Genomic DNA, 14707 nt, shown 5'->3' with positions numbered 1-14707 from the left:
TTTGTACTTTTTGTAAGTTGGTTCAACTTTGAAACCAAAAAGTTGGTTCAACTTTTTCAACTTACCAGTCCAACTCAAAGAAACAAGTTAGCACAACTTCAGAGGTCTTGGAGTTCAGTAAACTCAAAAATGCTTTGCAGCTGGTTGCTTTATTTTTTTAAGTTAACTCAACGTTGTACTTTTTGTAAGTTGGTTCAACTTTCTTCAAATATCTAACCCAGATACTTGTGTACCCACCACATTAAGAATCCAAATGCAGCCAGAACAATCCACACTGAAAATACAACACAATACAAAATACATTGCCATCATTACAGAAAAATTTTATTGACAATTCTGCAAAACAGCATTTTCTGTCTCCAATAGGTACATTAGAAGGTGATGAACTTCTACTCCACTCTTCAATATTTATAAAAAAAAAAGATTATGCACTAAATTAGAGTACAAATTGAAATAAATAAATAAATGCTCAACCTTATGATTATCCATAAAGACTGCAGCAATTTTTTTAAGGACCAGACTCTTGCTGAGCACTGGGGGTCAAGAACATTAAACACTTTTGAAAAAAATATTTAGTAACAATTGCAGCAAAGGTATTGCACATTACCTGGTCCAATCTGCTCTTAGTACTACAGAGAGGCACCTTATATTTGGGTTTGAGTGGATGGTGGCATCACTTTCAAAGATGGTTTAGATCCTCATCTTCTCCCTTTATCCTGGCTCTATGTCCTGCAATAGAAATAAGCATAAAATTAGGGATTTTCCAGTGGACCACAGTGTGTTCAGTGTGTTCCTAAACATGCTCATGTAACTTTATTTGAAAAGTAAAGGTGGCCCTGATTATAAAGGGTTAGTTCCTCACAAAAATGAAAATTAGACCATGATTTAATCACCCTCAAGCCATCCTAGGTCTATATAACTTTCTTTGTGTCAGAGTTATATCAGAGTTATATATTAAAAAGCACATTTTTACCTACCCATCCATCAGCTATTCTATCCATCATATAACTGCCCCACACACAAGCGCATGTTGACTTGCATACCGTTGGAAGCTAGATATTTTAGATTTTAGTCTATACAGTTTTAAGTATGGATATTTTTCTTACACAAACACGCTACTTCGCTTGAATGAATGAATGAATGAATGATACACTTTTATGATGGATAGATGCACTTTTATGGACTTCAAAACAGAAACCACCATTCAATGCCATTATAAAGATTTGAAGAGCCATGATATTTTTTATTTAACTCTGCGTATATGAAGAATGTCCTATACTCCTAAAATGACTTCAGGGTGAACAAACCATGGGCTAATTTTCATTTTTAGTTGAACTAACCTTTTAAGCTTCAACTAAGTTGAACTAAAACTGATAAACATAATATATTTCCCAAGCCCAAACACTGCCACACCTGAACCTGTGCTGTTAGAAGCCATTTCAGCATTGATGTAATTACAATGCTGATTCAACAACAACTTGTTGAATTTGTGCTCTCAGATGAAATCAAACTGATCACTGAGAAAGATTCAAATATGATTTTTCAATTTAGTATTTTTTACCATGACTTTGTACCCTGCTTTCATCTCTTTACTCTGCCTTTTGGCTGACAGAGAGCAAATGATAAGTTTGTATACCTAAAAGGACCTGATAAACAGGTGAACAGGTAAAGTATTTCAGGCATGAGTGTATATGCTGATGATGACACACATCATCTTACCAGGCAAGTCTTCAGGATGTTTCCAAACTTTTCTCTTATAAACAAAGGTCCCTCTGAAAGTTGTGGCCTTTCTTTGAGCAAGTACAATGGAGTGACTGAAAGACAGAAAAAACAAATATGGAACAAGTTATATCCAAGTTATATCCTAAGAGAGGCATGGGACTTAGCTTGACAGAGAGATGACACCATTCAACCTTTAATCAAACATATATCACATGCTAAACAATTACCTGATGTTCATGTTGGTCTAGTAAGAACTTCATCTCATCTCCATTCTCTGTACAACTAGATGTGTGTTCATCCAATGAAGGGAAAAGGTGCTCTCCTGTAATACTCAGCACAGACCCTGAAAAAAACAAAAACATTGTTATAACAGTAAAAATTAAGTGTACACTTCATTTAGATCTAAAAATAATAAACTCACCTGATCTTTCAAAAGGTCACATTTTTTGCACATCTGCCAGATTTTTGTCAATGCATCACTGATGTTTGATGTTGTTGCTTTTTTTCTTTTTTTCTAAACAGGACAAATACAAAAACAAACACAAAAGCAGTTACAGTGTGTTAATTTAACGCGTAGCATTACAGAAATGGAATAATACAATGTGAAAACAACCCAATGCATAGTTTTCACTGTATTAATTAAATATAAATGTATTTATAAAGATACAAAAGAGCATTAAGTGATTTTGTCTTGTTGTTTGAGTAACAACAAGACAGCAGGTACATAGATTGCTGTCCCCTTAAGAGCTAAGGCACATATCTAATACATCCTACTAAAAAATCTTGGATTCACTAAATTATTTATGTTCACTTAAGACATAACCTACTGTGTTTACGGTAATGCTACCCACTGTGAGCTTTTTGACAAAATAGACCTGATAAACAGGTGAACAGGTAAAGTATTTCAGGCATGAGTGTATATGCTGATGATGACACACATCATCTTACCAGGCAAGTCTTCAGGATGTTTCCAAAATTTTCTCTCATAAACAAAGGTCCCTCTGAAAGTTGTGGCCTTTCTTTGAGCAAGTACAATAGAGTGTATGTGACTGAAAGACAGAAAAAACAAATATGGAACAAGTTATATCCAAGTTATATCCAAAGAGAGGCATGGGACTTAGCTTGACAGAGAGATGACACCATTCAACCTTTAATCAAACATATATCACATGCTAAACAATTACCTGATGTTCAAGTTGTAAGAACTTCATCTCATCTCCATTCTCTGTACAACTAGATGTGTGTTCATCCAACGAAGGGAAAAGGTGCTCTCCTGTAATACTCAGCACAGACCCTGAAAAAAAAAACTTTGTTAAAACAGTAAAAATTAAGTGTACACTTCATTTAGATCTAAAAATAATAAACTCACCTGATCTTTCAAAAGGTCACATTTTTTGCACATCTGCCAGATTTTTGTCAATGCATCACTGATGTTTGATGTTGGTGCTTTTTTTCTTTCTTTTCTAAACAAGACAAATACAAAAACAAACACAAAAGCAGTTACAGTATGTTAATTTATCATGTAGCATTACAGAAATGGAATAATAAAAAGATATTACAACCCAATGCATAGTCTTCACTGTATTAATTAAATATAAATGTATTTATAAAGATACAAAAGAGCATTAAGTGATGTCTTGTTGTTTGAGTAACAATATACACAAGACGGCAGGTACTTAGATTGCTTTCACTTTAAGAGCTGAAATATGTTTTGATTCACATATCAAAAACATCCTACTAAAACATCTTGGATTCACTAAATTATTTATGTTCAATTAAGATATAACCTACTGTGTTTAAGGTAATGCTACCCACTGTGAGCTTTTTGACAAAATTGGGTATATGTTTCACTATCAAATTGCAATAAACACAAAAGATTAGCACTTACATGCTGTCTTTAACATTTTTAACATCATGCACGTCCTTCTTATTCTTTTCTCGTTCAAGCATGTTTCCTCACACTTGTCTAAGTTGTCAATAACGTTGAAGCTGTAACTTTTGGCGCGCGTTAATCAAAACAAAACGGTGTGCATGCGTCTTGCGGAAGAACATTGTAGTCGGAGCTACTTCTCTCTGTTTATGTCTATGAGGACGAGTCACGCCGAAAGTATTGTGCTACTCCGCATCGACGCCGACTGAGCTAAAATAGTCCCAAAATAAACATGTATTATAGGTGTAGCGTAATGATTCAAAATAAGACAAAAACACGGTTTAAAAAATGGATTCATAAAGTACTTGCTCATTGTATCTATTTCGTCAATTTTGAACATAAAAAAAGTTTATTACAAAGTGAAGCTTTAAATAGACGTTACTGTGCTACGTGTACAATCTCTAGCAAAATAGGCCTACATTTTATATAGTCTCCATTAAAAATATAGTCCATCCAGCCATACTCTAGCTGTATATGTTGTTTCAAATGTTAACAGATTGCTAACAGGATCACCGAACATAACAGATAACAAACAAGATAACTAATCACCACATGCTTTAGTATGAGTTTAGTCTTTTAACATTTAACAAACAAGGTGTGCCATATATGTAGCTTAAATTATTCATAAAGAAAACTTACCTCAACCAGATGAAATCCAGTCCCTTCCAAAGCGTGGTTGAAGGAGGAAACCCCGTGCAAGATACAGCGCTGACATTCTGCGCATGCGCGATGACGGGAAGTTATGAATAAATTAAAACATTACGTTTTCTCAACTTACTTGTTTGTGTTCAGTGGACGACATATTAGTAAACTTGCAGTGAAATCGTCCTTATAAGTAAACTCAACATTGTGGTCAAAAATTTGTCCACTCAACTTAAAATCTGAAACTGAGTCAACAATTTGCAAGTTGGATTTTTTACAGTGCTGTAGTGCTCATAGCAGGTGGTCTGCACAGTGTCAGCCTATACCCTGTGATGCACACACTCCTTCAGCCAGCATGAGAGACCAAGCCAGCTGAGCTTCCAGACTCTTCACTGTTACACTGGAACTGTGTGAGGTTTCATGCAGTTGAAAATTGAACTTATATATTTATATAATGTTGGATAGCTTCAATAGTGCATGCAAAGAGGCATAGGAATTGGTTTAACTCCAAATAGTCCTGTTTGATAAGGGGTCTGTCATGCTATGCCTATGTTGATGATTAGCAATCCAGTTGAAATGTATCTTACGATGGTTTTATAGCACAGTCTATCTTGAAACTTCTGAAAGTTATGTTTTGAATGTAATAATTGTGGTGTGTGAATAACATTTAAATTTAGATGAAGTGTGGGACCATTTTAAATGAATATGAAGATCTAATTTGCGGCACAACCTTATTTATCTGAAGTTTTTATCTCAAGGCTCTTTTCATTCTTATAATGTATTTCTTTGTTCACAAAAGAAATAGATAGAAGGGTCATATCAGACACAAATATTGTATCTCCTAAACTGTTTAATAAATCAAAATTATTTTGATAATTTTGATAGGCTTGATACATATTTTGATAGGCTTCTTCTGAAACAAGGTTATAATATACATTTTGATTCTGTCACACAGTGATAACCTGTACTGAACAGTTATCTGCTAAAATGTAATTATAGCATATTATACCACCTTCTGCCTGATTTTCATAAAAACATGTTAGTTTACAGATTGAAAATTGAAGCTGTTAAGTTTACAGATATTTCCTTTAACTCTAAAATACAAAACAATGCAATGTGTAATTAAAAAATGCCGGATAAAAAATCAATACAGAAATATCCTTTATAATTAACAGTACAATGGGCAATATTTTTACAGACTACCATATCCATTTCAGTGAAGTCCCTCTTATAAAATATTGTATTCATTTTTAGCAGTTTTTTTTCTGGATTCTACTCAGACATTTTTTGCTGTTGAAAATGTGGTTTACATATAGCAAATGTTGTATGTCTTACATGTCATGCATACACAGGACATTTACAGTCTCGCATGTTTGGACAGTACAAACACTGGAAAATTAATGTATCACTTTACATGCCTTTTATTTACATTCTGTTTATAAACTCTGTTCCATGTTGTGTGGACCTGAATGTGCTTAAAACATGCCAGGATGTTTTTACAAGCTCCATACCATATGGGTCTTCCATCAAAAAATATACAAAAGACTAACTTGGTTCTTAAATCTTAAATCATACAAGTAAACCCTAGATGTTATGTAAGTTGATATAGTTACTCCGTACTGTAAATCAGCAGGATCTCATGCTCAAATTTTAACAAATATTGTGGCCTCACTTGGAAAAAATGAGACATGTTGTGATAAATGCCCATCTGTAATACCTACACCTGGGGAGATTCTTGTTCAACATATTTGGGTTGTGTTTTTCTAGCACACTGTGCTGTTTTTTCTTTTTTCCAACAGGAGAAATATGAGTCTTATGAGTGTGATTGCTAAAAAAGCACAATATTTCTTATATTCCAAAAGATGAAAGCTTGGTCAAGGACATCTCCCAAAAGAGTTTGCAGAAACAAGCTGAACTAACAGCTTTTAGAGCACCTCAAACTGTGATCACACCAATGGTCCATGGACCCCTTCCTCATCTTTTCCTTGACATGGGCCTGTGATATTACTCCAGCTTTCAAGTGTTGTTTCACACTGACCAGCAAAGTTTTCTTACACATACTTTGCTCTGAAAGAGAGCATATGGAGACCCATGCCCAGGGGTGTAACCATCATTTCACAACTAAGGGGGACAGAAATGTCAAATGTGATTCCATTTTTTTTTTTGTGTGTGTGGACATTTGTCTAACCGACTTGATTTCCTGCAACGTCATAAGTTATTACCTCTATGAGTCTATTTTGGACTTTCTGCAAGAGCACCCTCCAGCTTTGAGTATGAATGCTGCGTACATTGCCTCATTCTGAATAAGAATAAAATGCCAGGTCATGCATAGAATATATTGTCTCTTTAAATTTAAATCCAGATTTATTCACACTGGCCCATGAAAACCTCTACGTAAACATGCTTGCCCCCCAAAAAAGTGCGGTTTAAAGTGCGTCCCCCCTCGGATTCTAAGCCTAGGCCTACACTGTAAAAAAAAATTCAGGGCCCAATTTATAATTTTCTAGTGACTGATCACATTTACAGTTTTCAGTTGGCCAAATTGAATTTCTGTGAATTGATGCAATTTATTTCACAGAAATTAAATTTGGCCAACTAAAAATTTTTGCTGTGATCAGTCACTAGAAAATTATCAATTGGGGCCTGATTATTATAATTATAATTTAATTTATAGTGTTTGCCTGCCCTGAAACTCCTTAATAAAATCTAGGAAAAAGCTTTCTCTATAATCACCCCACTCATGTGTCCCAGTCTTTGAGTCACATCTTTTGCTTCTATTTTTGTCTTTTTGTCTTGTTCACATTATTAGATAAATTGGAAACTATTACAATGAATGGGTAGACATAAAGAAAGATGGCTAAATAGATGGTTAAATGGAAGGATAGATTAGATAGATTGATGCAAGAATGGATGGATATACTGATGGATAGGTAGATACAGAGATATAAACTGTAGATCTTGTGTGATGCTAGTAGATTATTAAGTTATATACCGGTATGCGAACAGAGAAATAATAAATGTTTTATAAATGTCATCAATTATCTCATCACCCTGTGTCATGTCTGTGCTTGTGTTGCCCTGGGCTTCACAGACGGTGCTGAAATAAGCTCTGCTAAACTCAGGGGTTGCCCTGAGCAAAGGATTTACTTAGTTACAGACCCCAATCATCTCAATAACACACCAGCCGGTGGGGGTGTGGGCGGTTTGGGCAGCACACTGCCTAAGGTGCCAGGCGATGCAAGAGTGGAATGACATGAAATGAATGGATTTTAAATGGCTTGAAGAAGAAAAAGGAAGGGGGGGGGTGTAATTGATGATGGGATTGGATTTGATATTGACCAAAGATGTGGTTAGAGATATCTGTAGAGTCCAGGAACAAGAATGCATATAATACACGCAGTGTGTTGGAGTTTGTGAGGATGGGCGATCTTTAGGTGCACCCGATGAGGGCTCACGACATGTTAGCAGAGGTCCACATGTTGTCTTTATTTACCCCCTCCTCATTCCTTTGCACTTGTCTGTCCCTTGACGTGCTCATTTTCCCAGATAAGGGAATGACGTGTCTGGAAGACTCTAAACGTCCGAGCTGCATTCCATGGTATTAATATCTATTAAGGGTTGTTTTTGTCTAAAGCCTTATTGACTGTAAATATTGACATTGAAGTATATCCAAAAGGCAATGTGAGGAAAAACTTTTTTCATGACACAACAAGCTGGTATATGTTTGGAATTTACCCTCTAAACAGATCTCAATCATAATGGATGTAATGGAAAGCCCAGGGAACTGCTCAACACCTGTGAAAACATAATTAGATAGTATAGGATTGATTGTAAATAACTTTCTTAAACGGAACACACAAACAGATTGTTCCTCAAGTAATTCCTCATTTATTGAGTTGTTAAATGAACAAACAAGCAAGGAGAGACAACACATACTGAGAATGTTTCACGACTTCCATTGATTTTATATCATGTTAATGCCTAACCCAACTCCTACCGCCTACATATAACCCTTACAGAAACGTGCAAAATGTTGAGTTTTTGTGTTTTATAAGGACTCGATATAGACATAGATTTGTATACTGTTCTCATGTTTTTTATGCTGATTTTTATATTGTTTTTAAACTTTAACCTTTATCCCTTAAACCTAAACATAACGCTAAGAGTAAAATATCTGCATTTTTACAATTTTAAAAGTACTTCATTTTTTATAGTTTTTACTAGTGCTGTCAATCGATTAAAATATTTAATTGCGATTAATCGCATGATTGTCATGAGTTAACTGGCGATTAATCACAACTTAATCACACATTTTTAACAGTTGTAAATGTATCTTAAATTAATATGTTTCAAGTTTTTAATACTCTAATCAACATGGGTATGGACAAATATGCATGCTTTATGCAAATGTATGTTTATTATTAGTGAAACCATACTCAACAGAGCATGAAGACTAGACAGGTATCAAAAGTCATAGATGTTTTTTTTAAATAACTTTTTATGTCTCTTAATCCTAAACTTAAAAATTCTGAATACGCAGTGATTTCTCTTATTTTAATAATATAAATAAAGGGTTTTTACACTGTTGTAAAAAATAAAGTTTTTACACTGGCAGTTTAGTTCAGATTGAGGCACAGTTCATATGAAAAATTTGAGTAGGAATATAGTGTGGACCGATTCACGTGCAGCGATTCACGTGAACAGTGAGAGAAACAGGTACTCGTTCAGGTACTTGTTCAGAAAAGTAACCTGCTTATTCGTTTTAGCCGATTGTAATATATTTAATTCAATAAAACTCATGTACTGTAAGTGGTAATGGTGTTAATGATTGACCTCTGATATGAGTGAGAGTGAGCGTCAGTGTATTCCCACATCCTGCTCGGACTGCAGAGAATGTGCTCAGTGAAAAAACACACTTTTCATTCGACCTGGAGTTTAATAAAAGTTAAACAGAAAATATGGTAGCTTGGGCTATTACGGCACTTCTTTTAGAATAGTAATGTTAATGTTAACCCTTTTCTTTCCCTTTTAATGTTTGCAGCTGCATCCTTTACGTCTATGGCTGATATAAATTTCTCCAACTACGGGCTAGTCCATGGATCAAACAGAAAATACGCGCTGCGTTAATTGAGCTTTAATAAAATGAGTGCCGTTAAACTTATTTGGTGTTAATGTGTTATTAACATGTTAATTTTGACAGCCATAGTTTTTACAAATAGTTTTGTCAGGTTTAGCACAATTCTGGGTACAAATATGTCCCCAAAATACACACACACACACACACACACACACACACACACACACACACACACACACACACACACACACACACACACACACACACACACATATACATGTTGGTCTATGTGGTTTACAGGGACTCTCCACAGGCGTAATGGTTTTTATACCGTACAAACCGTATTTTCTATCCCCTTACACTGCCCCTGCCCCTAAACCTACCCATCACAGGAAACATTTTGCATTTTTACTTTCTCAAAAAAACATAATTTAGTATGTTTTTAAGGCCATTTGAATTATGAGGACATTTGATATGTCCTCATAAACCACATTTATAGTGTAATACCAGTGTAATACCCATGTAGTTATACAAATTTGTGTCCTCATAAACCACATAAACAGGCTCACACACACACACAAACACACACACACACACACACACACACACACACACACACACACACACACACACACACACACACACACACATTTATACATCTGAAAGATGCCTATTTTTGAGCTGCTTCACCTCCTGTTCTTTATTTAGAGCTCACCAATCGTCCACTTAGTTCTGTTGCTGCTGCTTCCCTGAAATAGATCAAGTGGACTTAACTCACACCACCAAAGTCTTCAAGCTACTGTTTCACTTGCCTCTTTACTTTGTTTGACCCATGCTCTCCTTCACATTTCCTCATTCATCAAACATGCTTTGCCTTTCCTTGGCAGTTTTCTGAAGATTGTGACGTCCATCAAGCGTGATTTAGCTTTGATAAATGCAAGTTTGTAGTGCAAATTGGAACTGTAGCAGAAAAGTTATTGTTCAATAATTAATACAAATTTTAATAGTCTGCCAAAACCTTTATCAATCAGCACACTAACTTAAATCTCCGCTAGCATTAGGCTTCAAAGATCCATTGCTTTGTAATGATTAGGCCCAGATGAATCTGCAGACATTTTTTTTCTTTCACAAAAAAACTTTGATGAAATTCTATGGAAAGAAACTACACAAAATTTGATAAATGGAGCAGATTTGATCAGTTGCTGAATTGTTGTTGTTAATTTAGCCTAACATGCATGCTTTTTGCAAGCAGCGGGCATTAAATTTTATGTAAATCCGTACCAAAAAAAAGTACAAATCTGTTAATTGTAACCTGTAATATGGTAGTATTAGTACGATGGAGAACACAACAAAAATGATAGAGGGTTTAAACTGTGGAGATTGTGTGGAGATTGATTGACCAGCCAAATACTATTCGCTTTATAATATTACCCCAATGACTGTAAATAACCCATTTCTGCAGTGCGGCACTGGTAAATAAAAGGTCTATTCTGGTTATATCTATACTGGACAGTCCAAAATAAACAAAACATTGCAGTGTAACTCTATTTCAGTAGAAAATAAACTGACTTTTGCATGTTTGCGTGTGAACGCGTGTTTATTTAGCATGGAATGCCTGAAAAGGTCTCTCTGGTCATGCCCATTGACAATCATTTGTCAAAAATCTGATCATCACGAAGATAAACAGCTTTTCTTGAAATGTCAAACCAAAGCCCGATCCAATGAACACACACAAAAGACAGCAATGAGTGCACACATTTATTTTCCCCTGTCTTTTGTGAAATGAAGGAACATGGGTACATGCACACACATGTATGTTTGCACGTTAGCACAGGTTCATGTGTTGATGGGTGAAGATTAGTTATGTGACGGGGGGCTCTCAAATTCAGACTGGGCCTCATTCCGCTGCCATTAACCTTGGATGCCAGAAAGTCAACCGGGCAAAGCAAAGGCCCCCTCAGTATTGAAAACATGGCGTAAAACTCAACATGCCTTTTCACAACAGCACATCAGTCCCTGTCTTTCTACACCCTCAATCTGAAGCAGAGATGATCACCATCACTTTTGCTACACCCTCATGTCAGCATTTAACTAAGTTTATAGAGTTCTATTACCATTCCATACGCATTACAATTATAGACTTGGTCACTTTACACATTGTTCATTGCTCATTCATACTGAATGCATTCAAAATGTACAATAGAACACACTCTTTTTATAGTCACAGAGTAAGCGCTTATTCAGATTCAGTATACAATTTCGGAAGAAGCTTTAGTTTTTTTCTCCATAAATAATACATTTTCCTCTATAATATATTTTGTCCTCTTGATGATGGAATTATCCCTCCTAAACTCAGCAGAAAGCTTTACAGTTTTTGCAGATCTCACTATTAGAGCATAAAGTGGGGCGGAAGTGGCTCAGTGGTTCATGTAGGTTGTCTACAAACAGAAGGTTGGTGGTTCAATCCCCGGTTCCACCTGACCAAGTGTCGAAGTGTCCATGAGCAAGACACCTAACCCCAGCTGCTCCCGACGAGCTGGATGGCGCCTTACATGGTTGACATCGCCGTCGGTGTATGAATGGGTGAATGTGAGGCAAAATGTAAAGCGCTTTGGATAAAAGCGCTATATAAATGCAGTCCATTTACCATTTACCATAAAGTGGGTGAGATTGGGTTTCGGCCTATAATGGTGGGATATACATAATCGTACCCTTGCAGAAACATGTCAAGCTTTTGTCTACATTCTTCTCAATTGAGAAAGAGAAGGAGAGGAGGTGAGAAGAGAGTGACAGAGAGACAGAGGTTTTTTGACATAAATGCATGGATTCAAAATACAGTGAAGCTTAAAACCACAGTAACCATAACTAATAATTAATTTTCACTATGCATTATATTACATTTTCGTGTAATCTTGGTAAACAAAAGTGTTAATTTCATTATGGAATGTTTACTATCAGCAGGGTCATTTGCAGAAAATGTGTTCATTTTCATTGTAGTGTTTACATAATATATATTTTTGCTGATATCTGATTTGTAGATAGTTTTCAACTAATTTTGGCCTATAGTCGATAGTGATATGCAGTAAATATGTTATATATTATAAATCTCTCCTCTGCAGGAATTATAAAGTAATTATTTTTTATTTTGGTTATCATTGAGAGAAAAAAAATCCTGTTTCAGAGTTCTGAGGTCTTAGCAATAGATTAGTTGTTAGAGTTAAATACATGTAAATAAAGTTCATTTTATAATTAGATTACATTGAAAGCTTTTTTTCTTCTTCCATACAGATGCAGTAACATAAACATTTTATTTATGAATTTAACATTTGTAAATGGTATACACAATGAAGTCAACACATGCTGGTGGCTTGACTTCAGTTGAAGGGTGCCACCTTTAGTCTGAGATAAAAACTAATATTTTCTTAATCTATTTGAAAAATAAATATTACAGATTAATAAAATGTAAATATTTAATTTACAAGTGTAAAATGTGTGATTTTTATTTATCATGTAGACTGTTGCTTCTGACAAATCAAATTAGAAATTTGATATATATATATGTGTATGCATTGTTGCTATTTTTATTTCTTCAGTATCCCGACCTTTTCTTCAAAACAATTGAAACTTTTAACAAGACAATCTTTGACTTATTACCTACAATAAGAGCTTTTTAATTCAAAAGCGGTATTGTTGTCTGCCTGTAGAGACTTTAATGACTGTAGCAATTTTACTAAAGCACTGGCCATACATGGGATCTCTCTGTGATTACTGTGCTTTCCGTGTTGTCAGGGTGACTATACCGGCAGGCAGCAAGCAGCAGGGTGTCACAGTAGGCAACAGCCTTCCTTTCCCACCTCTTCGTTAAGAGGCTCCAATACTCCCAACCCCCCCACCCCCGTGGACTAACCAGGCCTTTATTCCTAGTCCATGCCATATACTTCATAAATAGTTTATACTTGTTGCTTCATATTCATAGGCCTTTGTGAATTTACAAAACTGCATTATGTCTGGCTATGGATTCTTGTCTGTTAAAACTTGTTCTACCTCAGTGTTTTTACTATTACCTTCATAGCCACTAAAGATTTTCCATAACACGCCCTCCCCTTGTGGTGCTAAACTGGATACCATAGTGACCAGTGCTGTTCACACAGTCTGTAAAAGGTCAGGAGAGGGCAAATCTCATGGTGACCCAAAGAAACATGGCCACCAAAGGACAGTACATAACTGTTTTGTTTGGTTTTGTGTCACCACAAGCCAGAATGGGTGAAAGAGAGCAACATAGTCAAGCTGTTTAGCCGTATTTAATGAAAGTGGCAGTGAAGTGTTGAAAAGTGCCCTGTTCTTGTTGATTTAGTTGTGCTGCTGGAATGTTTCCTGGCATTTGTATAAATCTTAGACATAATACCTTACAATGTAGCCTGACCTTACCTATTCTGCCCTAATCAATCTCGATTAACAGGAGCTTGTTGAGGTTGTTAAATAAAGAAGTCTCTATCACATTTTTATGCACCACCTGAAAGAATTTATGTCAATTAAAGGGATTTCTTGATGAATAGATGGCAAGTGACTGGCCGCTGTGAACCAGTGAATCTCTTCGAAACGCTGTGAGCCAACTGAGCTGGTCGAGTTTAGACCAGCTCAGTTAAGGTTTAGTGCTTTCAATGATCAACTTATTAAACAACTAGTAAAAAAAAAAGGTAAGGAAAAATACACATAGGGTTTGGTATAGGTTGAATTAGAACGATTCCGATTCTGCTTATCCAGTCCTAATTTCGATTCCAATAAGTAAAAAAAAAAAAAATCTATTCTTTCATTCACATTTATTCTAAGTCTTGTAAAACCTTTCATTGTGACTGAATACCATGAACAAAAATCAACAGGCTGGCAACTTTTGCCTATGGTTTTAAAAATACCAAAACAAAAATAAGCCTAACTAATATACATTTCAAGCATCATTGAAGACAAGTAAACACTCTGTAATTAAAAAAGCAATGGCACAAATATAAATGAACAAATTTACGATTTAAATAATTATTTTCATTTACCAGAATCTGTAATCAAATGTTAAATAACATTGTACTTTATTAACAAAATATAGGCTATAGTAATGAATCTATAGCCTATATTTTATTAATATAGTATTAAATCATTTTATTAAAATAGGTTTAATATAGTAATATTAGTTACAAAAGTTGTAGAATTTTCTCGTTGTCTTTTGTTGTTTGATTAGCATTTTCATAGCTACGGCATCAGGACAAGCTGCTGTCACTTTAAGAGGTGCACGGATCACATACTGTCTCCGTCAAGACAGTTGAGGTTTACGAGAATATTTTGAC

At 35.3% G+C, this 14707-nt stretch overlaps 1 protein-coding gene and 1 long non-coding RNA gene across 5 annotated transcripts in view; one reads left to right on the top strand and one right to left on the bottom strand.

The window, feature by feature from the left end:
* Positions 1 to 14707, top strand: part of col4a6 (collagen, type IV, alpha 6) — a 110350-nt gene that overhangs the window by 16287 nt on the left and 79356 nt on the right. The window lies entirely within an intron of this gene.
* LOC137068756 (uncharacterized) lies at positions 427 to 4564 on the bottom strand. 2 transcript variants are annotated; one of them, XR_010904263.1, is made up of 8 exons: positions 4292 to 4564; positions 3092 to 3185; positions 2907 to 3016; positions 2671 to 2771; positions 2144 to 2236; positions 1950 to 2065; positions 1720 to 1814; positions 427 to 729 (listed from the first exon to the last, which is right to left on the bottom strand). It is a non-coding gene; the product is annotated as an uncharacterized lncRNA (long non-coding RNA). The 2 variants fall into 2 exon arrangements; XR_010904264.1 differs by lacking the exon at positions 4292 to 4564 and adding an exon at positions 3611 to 4103.

The sequence above is a fragment of the Pseudorasbora parva genome, chromosome 1, assembly GCF_024679245.1.
Source record: "Pseudorasbora parva isolate DD20220531a chromosome 1, ASM2467924v1, whole genome shotgun sequence".
Taxonomy (NCBI): Eukaryota; Metazoa; Chordata; class Actinopteri; order Cypriniformes; family Gobionidae; genus Pseudorasbora; species Pseudorasbora parva.
Note: the sequence above shows the minus strand (reverse complement) of the source record. Positions and strands in the feature narration are given on the sequence as shown.